Genomic DNA, 21,650 nt, shown 5'->3' with positions numbered 1-21,650 from the left:
TGTCCCTACTGTGTTAGTAGGGTTTGTGACGATGTCATCATGAAATAAGCAATTAAATGTTCATTTATCCTAGATTATCAGTTATTTTTTCATTTGTAAAATAATCTGAGGTCATTATCCATACTACTCTAAATGTATATTGTATGTGCATAGCGGTCATCACAAGATAATGACGAAGATGGTGTCGTCTTGGGGGACAGCCCGTCACCTTTATCTGGATGACGTGCGTTGCTCAAGGAAGTTGAGGTGGCTGTCGGAAGTCAAGCCAGTGAGTGTACCTCGTGGAGCTCCGCTCGAAGTCTCCCGCGATTTATTGTTTTTATCCGTGGCAAAAGTGTGGATTGTCTGCGTTCTAATCAATCGCGCTCTGGATCATTCAAAGGAAAACATGTTATCCTCGTCATTGTGTTAATCGCGGATGGTCGTTTAGACGCTGCAGGGCTAACAGTACGAGTGAGCAGTTCTAAAACCTGGGCGGAATTAACGGATTGGGAGCCTACAGCCTGTATACTCACATCTGGGAAGTTCCAGCAAAACGTGGACCAGACTAGTAAAAGTAAACGGAGTTGTGAGTACACTACTAGGCCAGTTCTGATGACTGTTTTTCAAGTGACTTGACTTTTGACTTTTTGACTGTTTTTTCATCGGGGAAATGTCTTTATATAGGTTTTCCCTTATTGACTATGGGAACTATATGTATTAAAGTGTTGGAATTACTGCTGATCTTGTGACTTGGAATAATTTTGTTTTTTTTTTGTTGTAGCTTTGTGGTGGGTCAATTTGTGAACTATTTTTTGTTTTTCTTTTTCATACTCAAATCAAAAAGTCATTTTTGAGACATTTGAACTGTGTTGATATTTGTTAATATACATATTTGAATGAATTCTAGTTGTTTGTCATGTTGATTGTAGTAGTGGTCTATTTAAGAGAGTTGTTTTTGGGTATTATTGCATTGCAATTCTTTTCTCAAATAAGTGAAGGGGTTTTGTGACAGACAAACCAGACTGCACAAGACCTTTGAACGTTTTCGTAAACTGAACTAAATTAATGACAGAAATCCTGTCTGGCACCCCAGCATAAAAGAAAACAACTCAAACCAAAGAGTGTGCGAAACCGTTACATAAAAATGGCACCCCAGATGGGACCTAAATATTAAACACTTGTGAGAAAAAAAATGCACTCTCATCAGACCTTCTTCACTTCAAACGACTGAAAACAACACCCAATTCTTCAAGCAAAATGGCTGCCTCTCCCAGCAGGTCTTGCCATGAAATGGAGGGAGATCAAAATCAAACCCCAACCAAAACTTTTAAAGAGGATCTTATGGATGTTATGGCTTTAGATCAAGATGGAATTCAATACTTTCCTCCTAGTACCCTCCCTAGCAGTACCTTGGAAGGTTTTCAGGCCATTTCATCTCAACACACTCTGCTAGATATGGACTTAACAGGAAGTTTTGATCTCAGACCCATATCATCTTCATCTCAGCCCTCTTTAGGATTAACTGGATTTGTGGATACTCTGACTCTGCCGCAATTGAGTGAAATGACCAGAACACAATACCAGAATCTAAAAGACACCTTGTTTACTGAAGTTGAAGAGCTGAAAACCACTATGGATACTCTCACCTTGCATGTAGATACTGCATCTGTGAAACAAACTACAGAAATAAAACAGCTTATGAGTAATCAGTTTGAGTATTTCAGGAAGGAGTTTAATAACATGCTGCATTGGCAACTAAAGAATCATCATGCAGAGGTATTAAAGGATTTCAATACCGTTATGGAACCAATGGCTAATACTCTGGATCTCATACAAAAGACTACTGATCAATATACTCAACAAATGAATACCTTTCTTGCTCAGACAGGTTCAAATAGTAATTTACAGAATGAACTCCACCAGTGTACACAACATTTTCATCAATTAGCTAAAGACATTGAAGCTCTCAAATCATCACAGCAGAGTTCAGTGAAAGCCAATGTTTCTGTACCTACAATTACGTCACCTTCTGTTTCGACTGTTGTGGAAATGCCGGTGGTGAGTACCAGATTACAGCGACTCCATTCAACATTTCAAGGTGGTCTGTGTGACTCTGAGCCTAATTCCCCAAGTGAAGTGGTTACCACTGTTGAAGGTAGAGGACATTTTTTGGGTAGACAGCCTGTGAAAATCCAGTTCCCATGCTTTGGCCGACTAGAAGACTGTGATGATCCGTTGATCTTTCTGGAGAAATGTTATGATTTCATGGCTCTTCACCCTCTTTCTGATGAAGAAGTAATAGCAACCCTTAGGAATGTGCTCCATGGCACCGCTAGAGACTGGTGGGATGTTGCTCGACTTGAGACAAACACTTGGCAGGAGTTTGAAGCAAAGTTTCTTGCTGCCTTCTTGTCAGAAGATTATGAGGATGAGTTAGCAGAGAGAGTAAGAACACATGTACAGCAGGAAGGTGAGAGCATAAGAGATTTTGCTTACATGTACCGAGCTCTGTGCAAACGATGGAAGCCACAAATTGAAGAGGATGAAGTTATTAAGTTGATCTTGAAGAACATCAATCCTCAGATGGCAAGTCAACTTCGAAGTAATGGAGTCACTTCTGTTGATGGTTTAGTCCGTCTTGGGCAACAGTTGGAAAAAGACAAAGAAAACCAACTACAGTATGAACAACGAAAAAAACCTTGGAAACTCAGAATAACTAGTCCTGCTCAAAGTCAGCTGGCTAACCCTGTACCAGCTTCAGTATCACAGGACTCCTCTAAATCTCCCTTCTGTTGGCGGTGTAAGGGCCCTCACGCTCCGAATTCTTGTCCTCAGGGTGGGCCTGCGAAGAACAAAAACTATAAAGGTCAGCAAGGTCCAAATCCTGTTAAAGGTAACCATGATAATCATCCAACTGTTAGCACTGTCACTCACCTAGAGTCTGTATACTCACCTACTCATCCTTTCTCCACATCTCTACCTCAGCAGTTGATTGTTCCTGTAAATATTGATTCTTGGCAAGGCCAAGCTTTGGTTGACACAGGATCTTCATATACACTGTTAAATGAGAAATTGTGGGTAACCATGGGTTATCACCCTCAACAGCTCAGGCCCTGGACTGAGGGTCCTATTTATCTGGCTGATGGAGGAGCCCGGCAACCATTAGGATGGGGTGAAGTACAAATTGCAGTACAAACATTAACTGTTCCCTTACCAGTGGTTGTCCTAGCCCCACAGATGCTTGCTTTTCCTGTGGTGTTGGGTTTAGACTATCTTTTCTTCAGTGGCCTGCAAATGGACATCCGGAACAATGTCTATTGGGTTCATCCTGATCAAAAATATTATTTTCTGAAAAATGAAGCTCACTTCCATGAATGGCATAATTCTTCCCCTCTTGCTCTTTTTTCTGCACTTCCTCCTGGTACCGCAAAGGAAGAACTCAACCTTCTGCAGGTAGCGTGCCAAAACACCTGCCTAGAGGAAAGAGGAAAGGAACGTTTTCTGATCCAACTCAAACAGAATTCTGATGTCTGCACAGATGTTTTGGGGAAAACAAGTGTTTTGACACACAGAGTTTATGTTAACCAAGATGTTCCTATAAGACAAAAGCCTTATCGTGTTTCTCCTACGAAACAGAAGGTCATCAAACAGCTGATTGATGAGATGTTAGCTGCTGATGTCATCGAGCCTTCCTCTTCAGCATGGTCTTCTCCAGTGGTATTGATCCCCAAGAAAACAGGTGGTTATCATTTCTGCGTAGACTACCGAAAGATAAATTCAGTCTCTCAATCAGATGCCTATCCACTTCCTACAATCCAGGAAATTCTTGAGTCCTTGAGCGGTGCTGTCGTTTTTTCCACCTTGGACCTCAACAGTGGATATTGGCAGGTTCGAATGGAAGAGGACAGTCAAGATAAAACTGCCTTCATTTGCAGTCAGGGGCTATTTAATTTTAAGGTCATGGCTTTTGGTCTTAAAAATGCACCAGCGACCTTCCAGCGATTGATGGAGAGAGTCCTGGGAGAGCTACAGCGTAAGAACTGTTTTGTCTATTTGGACGATATAATCATCTACTCTTCATCAATAGAACAGCACTTTCAGGACATCCAGGCTGTGTTGGATAAATTAAAAGAGGCTAACCTGACTGTTAATATGAAGAAAACGCATTTCTTCCGTACTTCTCTGAAGTTTCTTGGACACATTGTGACTGCTACAGGAATCAAGGCAGATCCAGAGAAAACCAGAGCAGTCCAAGATTTTCCTGTGCCAAAGAACATCAAGGAAGTCCAGAGATTTTTAGGCATGGCTGGTTGGTATCATAGGTTTGTACCACACTTCTCTCAAGTGGCTGAACCCCTGAATGCCTAAAAAAGGAAAGATGTCAAATTCCTTTGGACTTCGCAATGTCAAACTTCCTTCCACGCTCTGAAACAGCTCCTTGTGTCTCCACCGGTGTTGGGACATCCTAATTTGAATCTGCCATTTGTCATCTACACTGATGCAAGTGAGGTTGGCTTAGGAGCTGTTCTCGTGCAGCAAACAGGACTGGGCACTGAGGAAGTCCTGGCATTTGCCAGTCGTACCTTAAATCCGGCAGAAAGAAATTACACGACCACCGAGCAAGAATGTTTGGCAGTCGTGTGGGCCCTCGAAAAATGGAGGTACTATTTGGAAGGAAAATTCTTCACAGTCGTTACTGATCACTCTTCCTTGATGTGGGTCTTCAAAACACAGAAACCTAACACTCGTTTAATTCGGTGGGCTCTTCGACTCCAGGAATTCAACTTCACAGTGGAGTATAGGAAGGGGAAGTATAATACGGTTCCTGATGCTTTGTCTCGAGCCCCTGTTGACATTAATGAACCAGGCCTTCTGACTTGTTCCACTGCTCTATCTTTGAAGTTAAAAGTGAAATCCGAAAAAATAGAAGATATGCCAATCTCTGACTATGACATCTGGAAGGCACAGCAGACGGATACTGACATTCACCATCTGTACGAACAAATAGTCAAATCAGGAGAAATCACTGTCAATTCCTCTACCAAATTTTCCATATTAGAAGATAAAGTCTATAGAGTTGTCCAGTTTCCACACAAAATTGTGTATCAAGTTTACATACCAAAACCTCTCCGATCTCAATTACTCCAGGTTCTTCATGAAGACCCTCTTGCTGGTCATCTTGGCAGATTCAAAACATTCAAAAGGTTGCAAGCTTTGGTGTATTGGCCTAACTTGAAACAAGATGTCAAAGAGTTTGTACAAAACTGTCCCATTTGTCAACGTTACAAGCCTGAATGTCGTCGAATTTCCGGTCTCTTGCAACAAACCATTGTACAACGTCCATGGGAAATGCTGGGAGTGGATTTGATGGGGCCATTCCCTAGGAGCTCCTCTGGGAATGTTTTTCTGATAGTTTTTGTGGACTATTATTCTCGTTGGATTGAGCTTTTTAGTCTGCGCAAGGCCACAGCTGAAACTGTCTCACAGATACTTATCAGAGAAATACTTACCCGATGGGGGGTCCCAGATTACATCTTGTCTGATCAGGGATCACAGTTTGTCTCTTCAGTGTTCCAGGAGCTCTGTAAAAAATGGAACATCGGGCGCAAAATGACAACTGCCTACCATCCACAGACTAACCTCACTGAAAGAGTGAACCGTACGCTCAAAACGATGGTGGCCTCGTACGTCAGTGACAATCATAAACATTGGGATAAGCTCCTACCAGAGTTCAGATTTGCTCTTAATTCTGCCGTCCATGAGTCCACAGGAGTAACACCAGCAGAGTTGAACCTCAATCGCTCGCTCAGAGGTCCCATGGATGTGCTATTGCAACCACGAGATGTGTCACCTGATGACTCTTTCTATGACAAAGTGACAGAATTAAAACAAATGAATGAATATGTTGAGAAGAAACTACATTCAGCTCGTCAACGTCAAAAACGTAACTATGACAAAAATCGGAGAGAAGTGGTGTTTTAGGAGAAGGACCGAGTCTGGATGCGCACTCACCCTTATTCCAAGGCAATTAAGTTTTTTTCAGCAAAAATTGCTCCAAAATGGCAAGGGCCCTACCGGATAGTCCAGAAATTAGGACCTTTGAACTATGAAATTGTCCTGGAGGACACTGGAGAAGACTTAAGAGTGGTACACGTCTCTAGGATTAAACCTTGTTTCCCCTCTGCACAGGTACTTGAAGCACAACAACGACATCGATTACTGGAAATCTTTAATGAGGACAGTGATGGAGAGGAGTTTCTTGGATTTACTGAGAAAAATATTGAAGACATCTGATTTGACGCCTTACCCTAATGGCCGGCTTTTCTTAAAGGGGGGGGGAGTGTGACGATGTCATCATGAAATAAGCAATTAAATGTTCATTTATCCTAGATTATCAGTTATTTTTTCATTTGTAAAATAATCTGAGGTCATTATCCATACTACTCTAAATGTATATAGTATGTGCATCTGCGGTCATCACAAGATAATGACGAAGATGGTGTCGTCTTGGGGGACAGCCCCGTCACCTTTATCTGGATGACGTGCGTTGCTCAAGGAAGTTGAGGTGGCTGTCGGAAGTCAAGCCAGTGAGTGTACCTCGTGGAGCTCCGCTCGAAGTCTCCCGCGATTTATTGTTTTATCCGTGGCAAAAGTGTGGATTGTCGGCGTTCTAATCAATCGCGCTCTGGATCATTCAAAGGAAAACATGTTATCCTCGTCATTGTGTTAATCGCGGATGGTCGTTTAGACGCTGCAGGGCTAACAGTACGAGTGAGCAGTTCTAAAACCTGGGCGGAATTAACGGATTGGGAGCCTACAGCCTGTATACTCACGTCTGGGAAGTTCCAGCAAAACGTGGACCAGACTATTAAAAGTAAACGGAGTTGTGAGTACACTACTAGGCCAGTTCTGATGACTGTTTTTCAAGTGACTTGACTTTTGACTTTTTGACTGTTTTTTTCATCGGGGAAATGTCTTTATATAGGTTTTCCCTTATTGACTATGGGAACTATATGTATTAAAGTGTTGGAATTACTGCTGATCTTGTGACTTGGAATAATTTTGTTTCTTTGTTGTAGCTTTGTGGTGGGTCAATTTGTGAACTATTTTTTGTTTTTCTTTTTCATACTCAAATCAAAAAGTCATTTTTGAGACATTTGAACTGTGTTGATATTTGTTAATATACCTATTTGAATGAATTCTAGTTGTTTGTCATGTTGATTGTAGTAGTGGTCTATTTAAGAGAGTTGTTTTTGGGTATTATTGCATTGCAATTCTTTTCTCAAATAAGTGAAGGGGTTTTGTGACAGACAAACCAGACTGCACAAGACCTTTGAACGTTTTCGTAAACTGAACTAAATTAATGACAGAAATCCTGTCTGGCACCCCAGCATAAAAGAAAACAACTCAAACCAAAGAGTGCGCGAAACCGTTACAACTTGTACCAGCCATTTGCAAGTTCTTACTTAAATTAGAACTTTAAATCTAGAGGCCACACTAGAGGCTTAGTAGCTACTAGCTAGTTTGTAACTAAATCTATACATTATTCGGTTTCACCAGTTGTTCGTAAGGTAATGTGCATAAGTTTTAACTAGACTAAGTTGTAACTTGCGTACAGCTTTTGCAACAGGCCCCTGGAGGCTCGTGGAAGCATCAATCCACTGTTCCCATCCCCTGCCATCCCCTCGGCACCCACTGGAATCCCCGCTGGTATCAGAGCACTCAATCTACTTAATTGCCACAATGATGGGATTAATTGGTGTGTTGTTATCCATTACAACTGGCCCCAGGTTGATGCACAGCAAAGGGCAAATCAAGCATGAACTGAAGACTAATCAAGCACATGAGATTGAAAGGGATTTAGCAAGATGTCTATGTGGGCAGAATAATTGAATGAGATAGATATCACTGTGGCCGCTGGTCAATGAGAGGGCATCCCAGTGTTTAATAAATACCAGCATTAGGGTCTTTGTTCTTTTCTCTGTTAAGTGCTCTACAGTATATGTTTAAAAGTTTGGGGTTGGTAAGTCTCTCATGTTCACCAAGTCTGCATCAAAAATTCAGAAAAACTGTAATATTATGAAATATTATTACAGTTTAAAAATTATTTTCTATTTTAATTATTGATATGTTTACTTATATAAATAATCATCATGTGATGGCAAATTTGAATTTTCAGCAGCCATTACTCCAACCTTCAATGCCTCAATCCTTCAGAAATCATTCTAATATGCTGATTCATTGTGAAAAGCAACATTTATTTTTTTCGATATTAAAAATAGTTGAGCTGCTGTATATTTTTGTAGAGGAAGTGATACATTTTATTTGAGGATTCTGTGAATGGAAAAGAGAGAAAGAAACAGCAGTAATTTGAAACAGAAATCCTGTAACATTTAACATGTCTTTACTATTTGAGGCATCCTTGCTAAATAGGAGTAAAATGAAGTGAAGTAAAAAATTAAGTAGCTTAAAGGAATGGTTTACCCAGAAATGAGAATTATTTACTTACCCTCATGTCATTTCTCTATGATTTTCTAATGTAAACACAAAAGAAGGTATCTAAAAATAATAATAATTATATATATATATATATATATATATATATATATATATATAATTATTATTATTATTCTTTTATTTTTTATCTCTTTTTTTCAGTGATTTTTTTGACCCCACTTGCATAACTGACATTCAATAAAAACATTTTTAAAAAATATTCTTCAAAATATCATCTTTTGTGTACCAACATGGGTATTTTTGAATGCTTTTCAATACCATTTTCAGAAAACTAAATCTGGGACTATCAAGGATAAAGGCATTAGTTATTAGTTAAGCAGATTGAGAAGAGACTCATAACCCAGATTACTGCCTGAGACTACCTTTTTGAACTAAATTTGGACGCTTTGACCAGGCATCTTACATGTAAAGCATGTCAATCTCTTCTTTAAAGATAAAGCTGTTTTATACCACACTAAGAAAACAATGACAGGCTGATTGTCCCTATGTGTTATCCATGATGGTGGCTTTGGGGAAACTACTACTGATGATTAAGGAAGGGGATGGGATGAATTATATCTGCTGTCCTCCCCCTGTGGTCCTTTCACTGAACAGATACAGCCGGTATGTTTAGGGGAATAAGAGAGGGAAAGCATACTTTGTCATTTCACCTTGCACAGGTTGAGTTGTCCTACTTTTTCTGTGTGGATTGTAACACCCACAGGCATGAATCAATATCAAGGGTCTTTTCAGCTTGTGCTTTTGAAATGTTATGCTTTCATATGGCACTAGAACTTGCTTCATTATGTTTGATCAAAACAAGGTTATTGCTCCAATACTTCATGTGGAAGATAAACAACTCAGCCTTATGAAACAATATTTTGTTTGAGTGTAAATAGAGCCAAGAAGAATTATTTTACCCAGTTTGTCCACTTTTAAGGCCATTGATATTCTACAGTCATCATGATCTTAGGCACCGAGCATAACAACGAGATCTGGAGGATAAATGATCAAACAGGAGGACAGCTATTGTCCTTGAACTGCTTAATGGGCTACTAACAGCACTGAGTGTCAGGACTGATTTTACAAGAGAGTTAAGAAACAAACTTTCTTTCCTTTTCCTTTACTACACAGTTGTCTTCTACATATTCCCCAGCTTTCATTACCAATTCAAGACCTGGTGTTTGCATAATCACCTTGCCTCTGTCTACCGCCAGGCCTGTATGGAGAGACTCATTAGTGTCTTTTCAGACACTAAAAGAAAGAATGAAATGATTTCCACAAGGTGGAAAGGAAGTGCACGAGTGGACTGGGATATAGATATTCCGAATCCTTGCTGCGAGATTTCTGGGTTTTAAATAACAAGAACAATGTCCTGTGTCATAGAACAGCATCCTGTGTAGTGCATAAGAGGATAGAGGAAGTGAAAAAAGGTAAAGCCTCTTTTTCTCATGTCGGGCTTTGTACATATTACATGATATTGATTGTGCAAAAGTTTCATTGTGGCTTGGCCCAGACTTTGCTGGAAGCGCATATGAAACCCGAGCCCTAGAGATTACGGGTAAAGCCGTGAAACACAGAGCTTGCAGACAGCATTCTCAGTAATAACATACTGTGTTGGTATTCACATCCATAATGGTGTTCCGTTGTGTTCTGAGTTTCTCCAGACTATTGATTGTATATTTGTTTTGCCTGCTTCTTAATTACACCTTGTTTTTTTGTTTTTTGCTGTTGTTGTGTTTTTCTCCCTCCGTTTCATCTGTGTATGTAATTCATTTATTTTGTGTTTTCTTGCAGATTTAAGAAGCAAACCCTAACGAGAAGGCTATTTAGTAGAACAAAAACATGGCCAAGGGGAAGATCTCTTCTCCATGTGGTAAGCACCTGCTTGTTATTTACTAATATTTTATGGTGGCACACCATATTGTTTAGTTCAGATAAACCACTAAAATATGCAAAATGTATTCTGAAAACATCAGTCTGCAACAACAAACAAACAAACTAATCAATCTATATTTAACCACATTTCCATTTCAGTGAGCTTTTAAGGTCTCCACAGACGGCTGTTGTTTAAAGATGTATATTCACCGTCTAACCCCTTCACACACATGCATAAATATACTGACGTATGCATACTTATAACTGTATGACACAGAGTTGATATAGATTTATTTTCCCAAATGCCTCCAAAAGTCGTGGAAAGCAGGGGGCTGGTTGAGTAACGGCGTAATAATCCTGGTACAGTTGAAGTAAGGAATCATGCATCAAAGCACTTGCCATCTGTAGGAGGTCTTGAGTCCCTCAAGATGCATTAGGTCTCTGTAATGGGTTTGGCAAGGTGCAGCAATAATGGACGGATTCTAGAAACAAAGTTATTGATTGTCATACAGCCAGAGCTGTGCAAAATTCAGAACTGAAGAATTGGCTCCTTTTCAGTTCATAACTGTGTCTCTGAATTGAATTGGCCACACCTCACAGAAAGCTGAATTAGAGTGAGAGGAAGGGGAATTAATTGAATTGCAATTCAATGAAATTCAACCCAGGTAATGCATTCTGAGAAATGAAGTGTTCCACAAAAGTTAATTTATTAAAAAATTATGAAATGCATTAAATTAGATGTTAATAACTTCAAAACCCTTTAAATTCATTTAAATTATACTTCCTTAATATAGGCCTATTCAAATTAGAATTGCAATTCTCTAACCTGTTTGCTGCATCAATACATATTCAATAAAAAAAAAAAAAATAATTATTGGTATTTAAAAGCCATTCCTAATTCAGTTCTGAATGCCTGAAACACACAGCCATTTTTCTTCACGCACAGATAATAGTGGAACAATGGTTAAATTGTTATGCCAGGAGTATTTGAAGCTTTTAATCTAGAAATTATAAAAAGGCTGGTGGTGTATAAACACATTAACATAGCCATATGTCAAAAAACATGCAGATGTTGAGACTCATCAACAGTGCACAGCTCAAACAAAGTTATAGAATATATCCTTCATTTCTAGACTTTAGCCTTTTGTAATTTTTAGCATAATTAACCATCAACAATCTTTAGCTGTTGCATCTCTGTTTTGGACTTTAGCAGCATGTTCGTAAAAAAAGTTTGCATACAAATTTCAACTGTCTGTCTTGTTAGTGTGTTAAGGAAAGAGAAAATAATACCAGATGCCTGTGGCAAAACTCCATGTTTGTTCACATGATAACTTGCAGCGATTGATGTAACAATAAGAATGAATGGAGGGTCACAAGAGGGTCTTGATAATGGTGACTTTTTACTAGACCACTTGAGTTGCTTGGTTGTCATGAAAATGATGCTACATGACAAGTTTGTGTATAGCAGTTGAGCATTTCAGTAATTCAATCTTTTTGATGTGGATTTAGTTTAGTTTGAAATCAGGGCGAACTGCACTTGTGAGAACATTTTTTTTTTTTTTTTTAAGTGGTCTTCCATTTCTCCTGAGGCTGCAGTGTCCTTGGTGTTGATCCTTCCATGAAAATCAGCAGCAGTCTCACAAGATTCCTGAACGCTGAATGAACTTCTGAAGTATATTGTTAATCTCTTTGGATTTAAGAAAACAAGGGTTGAAAATGTGGTCATCTCTGGAAAGCATGCTGCTATACCGCTTTTCTTTCTCTTTGTGTCACTATGAATCCCCCGTGTTTTGAGCGGTGTCTGGTTAGTGTTCACTTTCACTTATTGCTTAAAACTGTTCAGCACTGGTCTGCAGGGTAAAATTGCATTGCTGTGATTCACATTGTTTGGTCCCACATCCATGTGACCTTGCTATGTGATTTGATGAGTTATATTCATAACAAGTTTCTCCTTTGTGTTGCTTTCCTTTTTTGTGTGTTGTATTCTGTAATAGGTGGGGTCATGAAAGGACACATGCAGTGTTCAGGCATGAATTTATCAGCGGCAGTACAGTAGAGGTCAGACAGCAAAACTTGTGGAATTGTAGTGGTTGTCTATTTGTCTGGGGTAGAAAACTCACACACATGTTCAGTATATACCCATGCGAACATACACCCATAAAATCTATTCTAAAAAAATTGATCTCGCTCTCTTAGTTCCGCTATTCTTCACCCTACATATAACCTATTCTTCTTGCGTGCATATCCCGCAGATTTGTGGCCCTGTTTCCTACAATGGTGTGCATTTCTGGCTGCTTTTTCTGATGAAATATTTAATGTGTATGTTTAGGCACATATTGTGTTTTGTAAGGAATATTTGTCACTGTGTGTCATATTTACTGCACTGATAAAAGCAGCACTATCCTATTCACAATATACAGTACAGGCTCATCTTGCTGCTGGAGTTACAGTAGGTTGCATCATAGGCAATTCTGAAAGAATGTTGACCAAGTGCCTGATCTGTCTGTCTTTCTGTCTTTCTTTCTTTCTTTCTTTCTTTCTTTCTTTCTTTCTTTCTTTCTTTCTTTCTTTCACACACACACAAAAAAAAAAATAAAATACACACACACACACACACACACACACACACACACACACATATACAAATAAAATATATATATATATATATATATATATATATATATATGCGTTGTTTAATGTTTTGAAAGCTGCATTTATTTGATAGAAATATAAAAACAAAAATAAGATAAAAACAATAATGAAAACATCAATATTATGAAATATTACAATTTTGTAACCGTGTTCTATTTTATTTTTAATATTTTAATATATTTTTTAAATATTTTAATAAATTAAAATATATGAAATTATATATTTTAATATATTCAATTACTAAAAATCTAGTACAGAAATTGTGAGAGAGCCATCAGTGTTAGGATTCAGCTGTGTCATAGTGTTGCAGTATTACATATACTATTAACATTCAAGGATGAATTATGTACTTTGTGCTACAGTATGACTCTTGTTTACTACAGGATATATTTATATGCTAGGTCAAAAGCTGCTGATTCAGAGAGGGAATATAGATATGTCTGAATGTGTATATTTGTGTCCACCTTCACATCATCAGCATAAGCAAACAACAGAACTCTAAATACCACAGCCATTTGTCACAGTTAACACACTTCAGCCTTAGTTACTGTCTAATTCTCAGAGCAGTGGGAGATGGAGCCAGTCACAAATGGCAATTAAATACATTGAGTTAACCAATGTGTGTCTGATCGGAGCAAAGTTTCATGCTTTGAACAGGAAATATTGAGCCTCAAATTTGCATTGGTCCCTTTGGCAATTCTGCGACTTTGATTTCAAATCAGTATTTTCTTTGGAGTATATCACACTTTGTATTACATCTTGCACTCTTGTCTTTCTCTTGAAGATCAAAGAAGGGCTCATGGTAAATGTCACATGACCTCTGTACAATGCAAATATGCCCCCTTCACCTCTGCATATAAAATGACATTCAGCTGCTTTTGTATGGGAAGAGATCAGAGATCCACTTTTGTTTCACAGTGAGGGAATATTGACTTTCCTTGCTATTCAACTGTAAAAATTGGTTCCTACTGTAGTTTATAAGCACTTGGCATACATACAAAGAGAAAAAAAAATGTTTTACTTAATGATGCACCTGCACATCTAAACAATTAGGCTAACATTTAGACAGACAGTATGGTTTATTAAAAAGTGACTTCAGGCATATTCAGTTCTGTCATATAGTTTTCATCAGATTGAAAGTGGAAAAAGCCAAATTATGTTTTCACAAATTCTCAAAGAATTGGTTTACTTGACATTCTGCTCATCATTCTCCCAGTCTGGGCAATTTTTAAAATGCCTGTCAAAACATTGATGTGGTTTGGAGTGAGATGATGAAATCCTCGAAATGTGTCTAAGAATTTTAACTCATCTATATAAAGACAGGCCCCTCTCGTGATCTTATATGTAACAGGAGAAAGACAAAAGCATACCCTTGATGACATCAGCTGAGTAAAATTTGCATGGTAGCAGTAGAAGACCATAGATATGCCATACTAAATCTTCCCTAATAATTATCTTGTAATTCAGAAGCATGTAAATCATAATTACTGAAAATGAGGAGGTATAATTGTGTCAAACACAGCTTACAGGCAAGATCTGTTGCTCAAGCAAATTCATAAATGTAAGTAGTACTAAGCCAATGTAAAGGTAAAATGAGTCATATTCTGGCAAAGAAGTACAGACAGGAAGAAAACGACTGACCGACAATCAGTATATTATATTTATTTATTTTTATTTATTTATTTATTTTGGGGTGGCATAATGATGAAGGCAGATAGCCGAAATTCCTGTTTTTATTACCAGCTAAAATATATATATATATATAGAGAGAGAGAGAGAGAGAGAGAGAGCAGACCAATCTTTGTAGTTTTTAAACATCTGTAGGTCTTGGCACCTATCTAGCTTGTAGAGTGTAGTGAATGCTTTGATTGGAGTGTGGCACAATCTGAAATAATTGTATTGTATGAATAAACAGGTGGGGAAAGATGAATTTGAATAATTGCGCTAAAGTGATTAATCAATTATTGAGAACTGAGAGAAAAAAAAAGTCAGAAAATAAAGAAATTGCCAAAGCTTTGACGGAATCCTCCAAACTTTATTACAAATGTCAGTAGATGTTTTGGTGGTGCTGAATAAAAGTTGCTATAACAAAGTTTTCCCTTATGATTCTGCCATAGGAAACGGGGAGGTTTTGTATGAATGAACATGCAAGGGTAATTATTATTAAGTTGTTAGTGCATATGCAGAGGTGAAAATTTAGTGAGAATTTTTGGAATAGATTCAAGACCTCTGTGGATGTTGGGAAGAGTATCGCTGCTTTTCTAAAACCACAGCATGTCAACCACACGTCTCAGCACCAGTCAACAGCCCAGTCAATGTGAGGCTTCTGTTGCAATTTAATTAGACCAGATGAGTCTTGTTCAACCAAAGACTCGCTCACAGGGGACAGCCAAAATGTCAGCCATGATCTTGCACACTTTTAATTAAAAGAAATGTGAGCTGTATTGGTGTGCAACGGCAACTTGTTTTGTTTGCCGTGTGGCTGTCCACTGCTCCGGGTGTGTGTTCACGGTGTGTGTGTGTTCACTGCTGTTTGTGTGCACTTTGGATGGGTTAAATGCAGAGCACAAATTCTGAGTATGGGTCACCATACTTGGCTGTATGTCACGTCACTTCACACTTCACTTAATTGCTATTAAAGAAGGACATATGACTAAACAGACAAGGTTTGCTGTAATTCTTTGTCCAGTCTGAAATGTTTGACATTGGATTAGTCATTTTGCACCATTTGTTTGTGATGTGAGACATCGGTTTTTACTGAGCCATGGAAATTAATTTACTAATTGTGTTATGATTATGTTTCTACAACCACAGCTACTGATGTTGTTACAACTGAACAATGGTGTTAACCAGCAGCCAAATGCTTTTTAAATCAATCAGTTTTTGTTTTTTTCATCTTTTTGGATAATAGAAAGCTTATCTAGATTGATAATAAATCTTAAATCCCTAATTTTAGTCAAATGTGATAACATGAAAATGAAATTAGAGAGAAAATATTCAATAAACAGTTGTTTTTAAGTGTTTTGCTGATTTTGTATCCAGTGTCTCTCATGTGTGCTTTGAAATAAAAAGCAAATATGCACTTAGTAACAGTGTATTTATAGTATGGCTCAATATACAGAGCCATTTAAAAGAACGTGAGGGAATGCAAAAGCTGGTACTATGCATGCAGTGTGTGAGAACTAGTTTTTGATGCAGATTAGGTTAATGAAAAGTTGCAACAAAGCCATTTAAAACTTTACTGGGTGTTTTGTTTAATTTTCATGTTTGTTTATTTTTTTTTTAACTATTAGACTGGGGATGGCATTTAAAGAACAAGCTATTCCAGTCAAACTGGGGAATTTACTAAAGATGAATATTAAACATAACACCATTTATCTTCAGTGTGCTTGCCTTATTGTTTTAAGTGTGTGTGTTGCTAAGGGAATTATGTAAATCAGTGTTAACAATGCCACAAAATCGCTTCTCTGGCATTTGATCAATAAAAATGCACAAGCATCTCTATTAAAGAAAATCCTTCTTTATGCAACAAATAACAGTTTTGAATTTTGCCCTCATTATTTGCAAATACATATTAGTTCATCATTATTTTAGCATATATGATGTTGCTAATTTAAACTTAAATGTGGCATGCAGGCCAGGCACTGGTGTCTAAGGAAAGTGGCAATAATAATTCTTTCAATTAAAATCTGACGACGTGTTTTATTCATAGGTACACTATAAAGTTCACTCTATTCTTCTAAATGGGTGAATTTAAGTAATGTTAAACCTAAGATCCAAAACAGAAACCACCCACCCACACCCTGTGGATTACAACCCTTCACAATCATACAAACACCCCCACCCCCACCCCCTCCCTTCTCCCTTGCATGTTTGCAGTAAAAGGAATGACTGTGGCTTTCAATTTGGCAATGAATTTTTAGTGCAAAGATATTTCACATTCGGTGAATTCACCCTACAGTGTTCATTATTTATATGTATTGTACTGATAAAAAGATACTGATGTTAAAGTATTTCAGCCTTTAGGGTTACATATTTTTAGTTATCAGAAGAGTTAGCAGGGGCTGTTAAAATATTTCTCTCCTCCTTTTATTTCCCCCTTCACTGCTTTGCTGTTAGGATTGTAAGCATGTGGTAGTTTGACCCAAGAGGGGATCTCTAACCTACTTAGAGTGTCCTGTTCTCCTGCTGCTTTTCTCCTGATTCTTTTCCCCATCTTTTGTTTGTTCACTGGAAATATGAGGATCCCAATTAAGCTGTGCCAGATAGGAGCTAGAGCAAGAGAAGCTCCTGTTGGCCAACTGTGAGTGGCTCTCCACAAGCTTGGAATTAATGTTTAATTTATTTCTTGTTTATGATTTATTGATGCATTGGTGCATGTGTATGTGTGAGTGTCTGCGCTGAGTGTGTAAGAAGAAGAGACAGCATTGTGTTAGATGTAACTAGGTCATTTTTATATTGTGCTTGTGTAATGCATTATCAGCGCAGGCAAACATGCTCTTAAAGTTTATTGTGTCCAAAACTATTTACAGGACATAAGTCTTGGATCATGGATTATTTCTGCAGTGTTTGTTCTGTTGCGTTCCAGTGAATACATCAGTACACACACACACACACACACACGCACACACACATTCATTCATTTACCCTCATGTTTTTAAACCCATATGATGTCATATTTTAAAAGTGGAATTATTAGATAATTAAAACATATTAAACTAAAATAATAATAATTATAAAATAAATCAACAAATAAATTGGTTTACTTTGAATTTTTTTGTAAATTTAACAACTTACAATAGTAGTAGAAAGACTAGAATAGTATTTCAGTTAAATATTCTCCAATAATCTTTATTTAAAATTCCAAGAAAAAATTTATTTTATATTATATTATATTATATTATATTATATTATATTATATTATATATTATATTATATTTAATATTATAATTTATTTTTTATTTCACAATATTTTTTTATTTTTTATTATATTATATTATATTATATTATATTATATTATATTATATTATATTATATTATATTATTAATAAAGCTATTAATGGGTAAACTGTTTCTTTAATAAACTACATGGGCTGCTTTCTATATGTCAAACATATTTTTAAATGCGCATCATCCCTTACTGATATGGATGCAATATTTCAAACAAACAAATAAATGATTTGTATGAACTTTAACATTATTTTAAGGGATTATAAATGTGCACAGAGGTCTAGTTTTGCTATAATATTGATTTCGTATTTACCCACCACTATATGTCACATTGATGTGAGGTGTAGTTGGGTTAACATGCTAGTAAGACAGCCCCTTTCTGTGGACTGTTCATGTGCAGAAAAGGTTGCAATATGCCGATAGTCAAATATATTGCTTGAATACACAGAAGGTTAGCACATGGGTGAACAGAGGTGAATAAGAAGCACTGAATGTATAGGTCCTCACACACAGAGACACACGTGAACGGCATGGAAATGATGTGCAATTGTCAGCTGACCGCATGCATGTGCATGAGTGCTTACAAGTCAAGTTATCTGGGTCTGAAGGGTAATACACACTTAGATGCACAAAATCTCTCTCTCTCTCTTTCTCCAGTTGTGCAGACAATATGAAGTTAAGTAGTCACACAGGTGGCTTATACATCTTCACATGGGAAAATGAAGATCCAAAGCTTTCTGGTGGCAGCTTGAGTCACAGCGGGAAAGAATCTCTCAGTTTCTTTCAGTCTCACCCTTTTAGCGCACAGTCAGCCACTTCAAACATGACGGGATACTCTGTAGCATGTGCAGCCCACCATGAGACCAGCTTTAAGTCCCTACAAAAACAGGCAGGATCACTGGGTGTGACTGTGAGTTGCTGACTGATTGAACAGAAGGAGGAATGAAAAGGTAGATATACATATTTCATTGAATTTTACAGTGTGTGATGCAATGCTGGAGATTGTAGAGTGGAGAGGGAAACGTTGAGGTCATGTTTTACTCACTGATCCAGAGAATAAGCATTAGGAGGCAGTAGGGGTGGGCTTTCAAGTCCCAAATATTTATAGTAAATTGTAGAATTTTTAGGAATTTGTCTTTGCCAATATGTTTTCATGATTGCTAATTAAATTACTTTACTAAATTAAATTATTATTATTATATAAAATATAAACATCTATATATTTATTTAATATAAAGATATTTTATAAATAAATATATTATAATATTATAATTTATTTTTATATAAATGTATTAAATGTTAATGATAACTTTATTAAGACATTTTAAATATTTATTTTGTTATTTATTTAGTAACAAACTATATTTTATTATTTATAAATTGTATATTGAATAAATTGTATTTGTACATTTTCAGTTATGTAATTATATTAAACACATGACTGAAAAAGAACAAATACATACAATTACAAAAGCTCTGCTAACAACGGTGAAGAAATTAAACTTTTTTGCTGACTTTGTAACCGAAGTATTCCACCATCTAGATGATGTAAGCACATACTGTTTCACAGACATAAAAACCCAGAATGATCAAAGAGTTACCAGTGCACAATATACATCTAAGTATGATTTTTCTATATTTTATGAAAAGATGTGCCCATGCACATTCACTGAGGTCTAGGCGAAACCCTGAATATTCACTGACCCTAAAACCACCCCTGAATTCAAGGGAGAGTATGCTAATGCTAAGCACACACATGCTTAGGTCAGAAAATCACACCTACTCTGCACCATGTGGGGCTTGGGTTTGACCTCATGAAGTCGGGATAGTGTACTTTAGAGGCTTGCGGTGAACTGAACTCCCTGTGGCGCTGGAGAGGAGGTGGAGGAAAAGTGCAGAGGTCTTTCATGAGGTCATGGGTTTCATATTTGAATGTAAAGATGTTTTTGTCTTTTTACATAAGGATGGCAGAATTACAGAAGTTCTAAACAAACATGAGTATGTGTTTTTGTTTTAATGTTGAGTGTTTTAATATTGAAATAGTCTACAAAAAAATACACAAGTTATGAAAATATGTATACATTATATGTCGATATTCAGGAAAAAAAATGAATGTGAGCAGTGAATAGACTTCTCAATAAATTATTTATTTATTTATTTATTTAGGTATGTTCACTTTATTTAATAAAAATATATTGTATTATTTATAGTTTTTTGTGTTTTAATCAATAAAAAAAAATAGTTTAAAAAAATATATTTACGACAATATTCCGAAAAAAATATATACAGTACAAGCAGTGAACAGACTTTATTTATTTATATTTTTATTTTTATTTTTTATTTTTTTATTGTCTGTTCACTGCTCAAAACACAACATTGTTGGAAATTAGAAGTCCAGTACATAATTGGGAAACCCTTTAGATAAAGAGAGAACATGACCATATAACTCTCTTGTTTGTAAGGGTGTGATCCCCCCCACCCCCACCCCCATCTCTGTAGCACTAAGCCAGCATGAAAAAAGACAAAGTGGTGAATGCCAGATCTGACCCATAAAGGTAAACGTGAATATAGGGCTGTATCTGCCTGCCACAACTCGCTCGGGGCTGAAGCCCATCTGAACAATGCTTCACAGCTGATGACCCTCAGTCCTTGGTGTAAACAGAAACAAATGTGTCATTTGGAAAATAGGCTGTAAATAAGAAACTAGAGCATGCTGACTATGTGTGATTGAGGAGGGAGAGAATTGCCCAATTTGTCAGTTTAGATAAGGTCAGTGTTTAAACCGCCCGGCTACAATAATCGAATGCAGCAGGCGTGGATGCCCCGGCAGCTGCAGCTAAAAAGTGTTGCAGAAGTCATCCGCACCACTAACAAACTCATCACAGAAGTAGATTCAGACTGCTAGCAGTTGTATGCAGAGTGCCCTGAAAACGAATGGCTATGACATAGTAAATAAGTTCAAAGGGTGATGTTAGAGCTTAGTCAGACTTATTTATGTTTTGTTTTGTCTTGAAGGAACTTGTAAATGTCCCACTGAAGTATTCATTGCTCAAATGGCTGTGGTTTTGTCCTTATGCCTCGATGCCACTGGATCTCACATAAATGCGTTTTTCTTTTATTTTGTCGTTCATGAAACTATTGCACACATTGTCTGACAACATGTTGGCTAAATAAGTAGCCAACGCACTGTCTAGAAGAAGCTGAAAAGAGAGGAAGAGTGTCTTTCCATGCATACACATCCACACTGGGAAAAAAAGGTGCAGAAACATTTTTCACTCAAAAAGTGCTTTTAAATTTTACAAACGATTAAAAAGAAACAGAAAGTAGCACACTGAATCGAGCAAAATTTTGAAGAATAACTGAAAAACGGATTATTCTTGTAAAACATACTCCAGTAATCTTTGTTTTATTTACAGCTTTTCTTTTTTTAACAGTTCAGGCAACTTGTTTATCTGGTAACACTTTATTTTAAGGACCAATTCTCACTATTAACTAGCTGCTTATTAGCATGCATATCGCTAGCATGTTGGCTGTTTATAATACTTATAAAGCACATATTAATGGCTTATTCTGCATGACCATATTTTAGATCCCATATTTCACCCCATACCTAAACTTAACAACTACCTTACCTTATTAATAAGATGCAAATAAGGAGTTTATTGAGGGAAAACTCTTAATTAATAGTGAAT

General features: G+C 37.0%; 1 protein-coding gene across 1 annotated transcript in view; it reads left to right on the top strand.

The window, feature by feature from the left end:
• LOC109048000 (leucine-rich repeat and immunoglobulin-like domain-containing nogo receptor-interacting protein 2) overlaps positions 1-21,650 on the top strand; it is a 231,775-nt gene that overhangs the window by 131,375 nt on the left and 78,750 nt on the right. The window contains exon 4 of the mRNA XM_042770082.1: positions 10,276-10,354. The gene's annotated coding sequence lies outside the window, so the exon portion shown is untranslated. The remainder of the gene's footprint in view (positions 1-10,275; positions 10,355-21,650) is intronic.

The sequence above is a fragment of the Cyprinus carpio genome, chromosome A14 (assembly GCF_018340385.1).
Source record: "Cyprinus carpio isolate SPL01 chromosome A14, ASM1834038v1, whole genome shotgun sequence".
NCBI lineage: Eukaryota > Metazoa > Chordata > Actinopteri > Cypriniformes > Cyprinidae > Cyprinus > Cyprinus carpio.
This window is presented reverse-complemented; position numbering and strand designations above follow the sequence as displayed.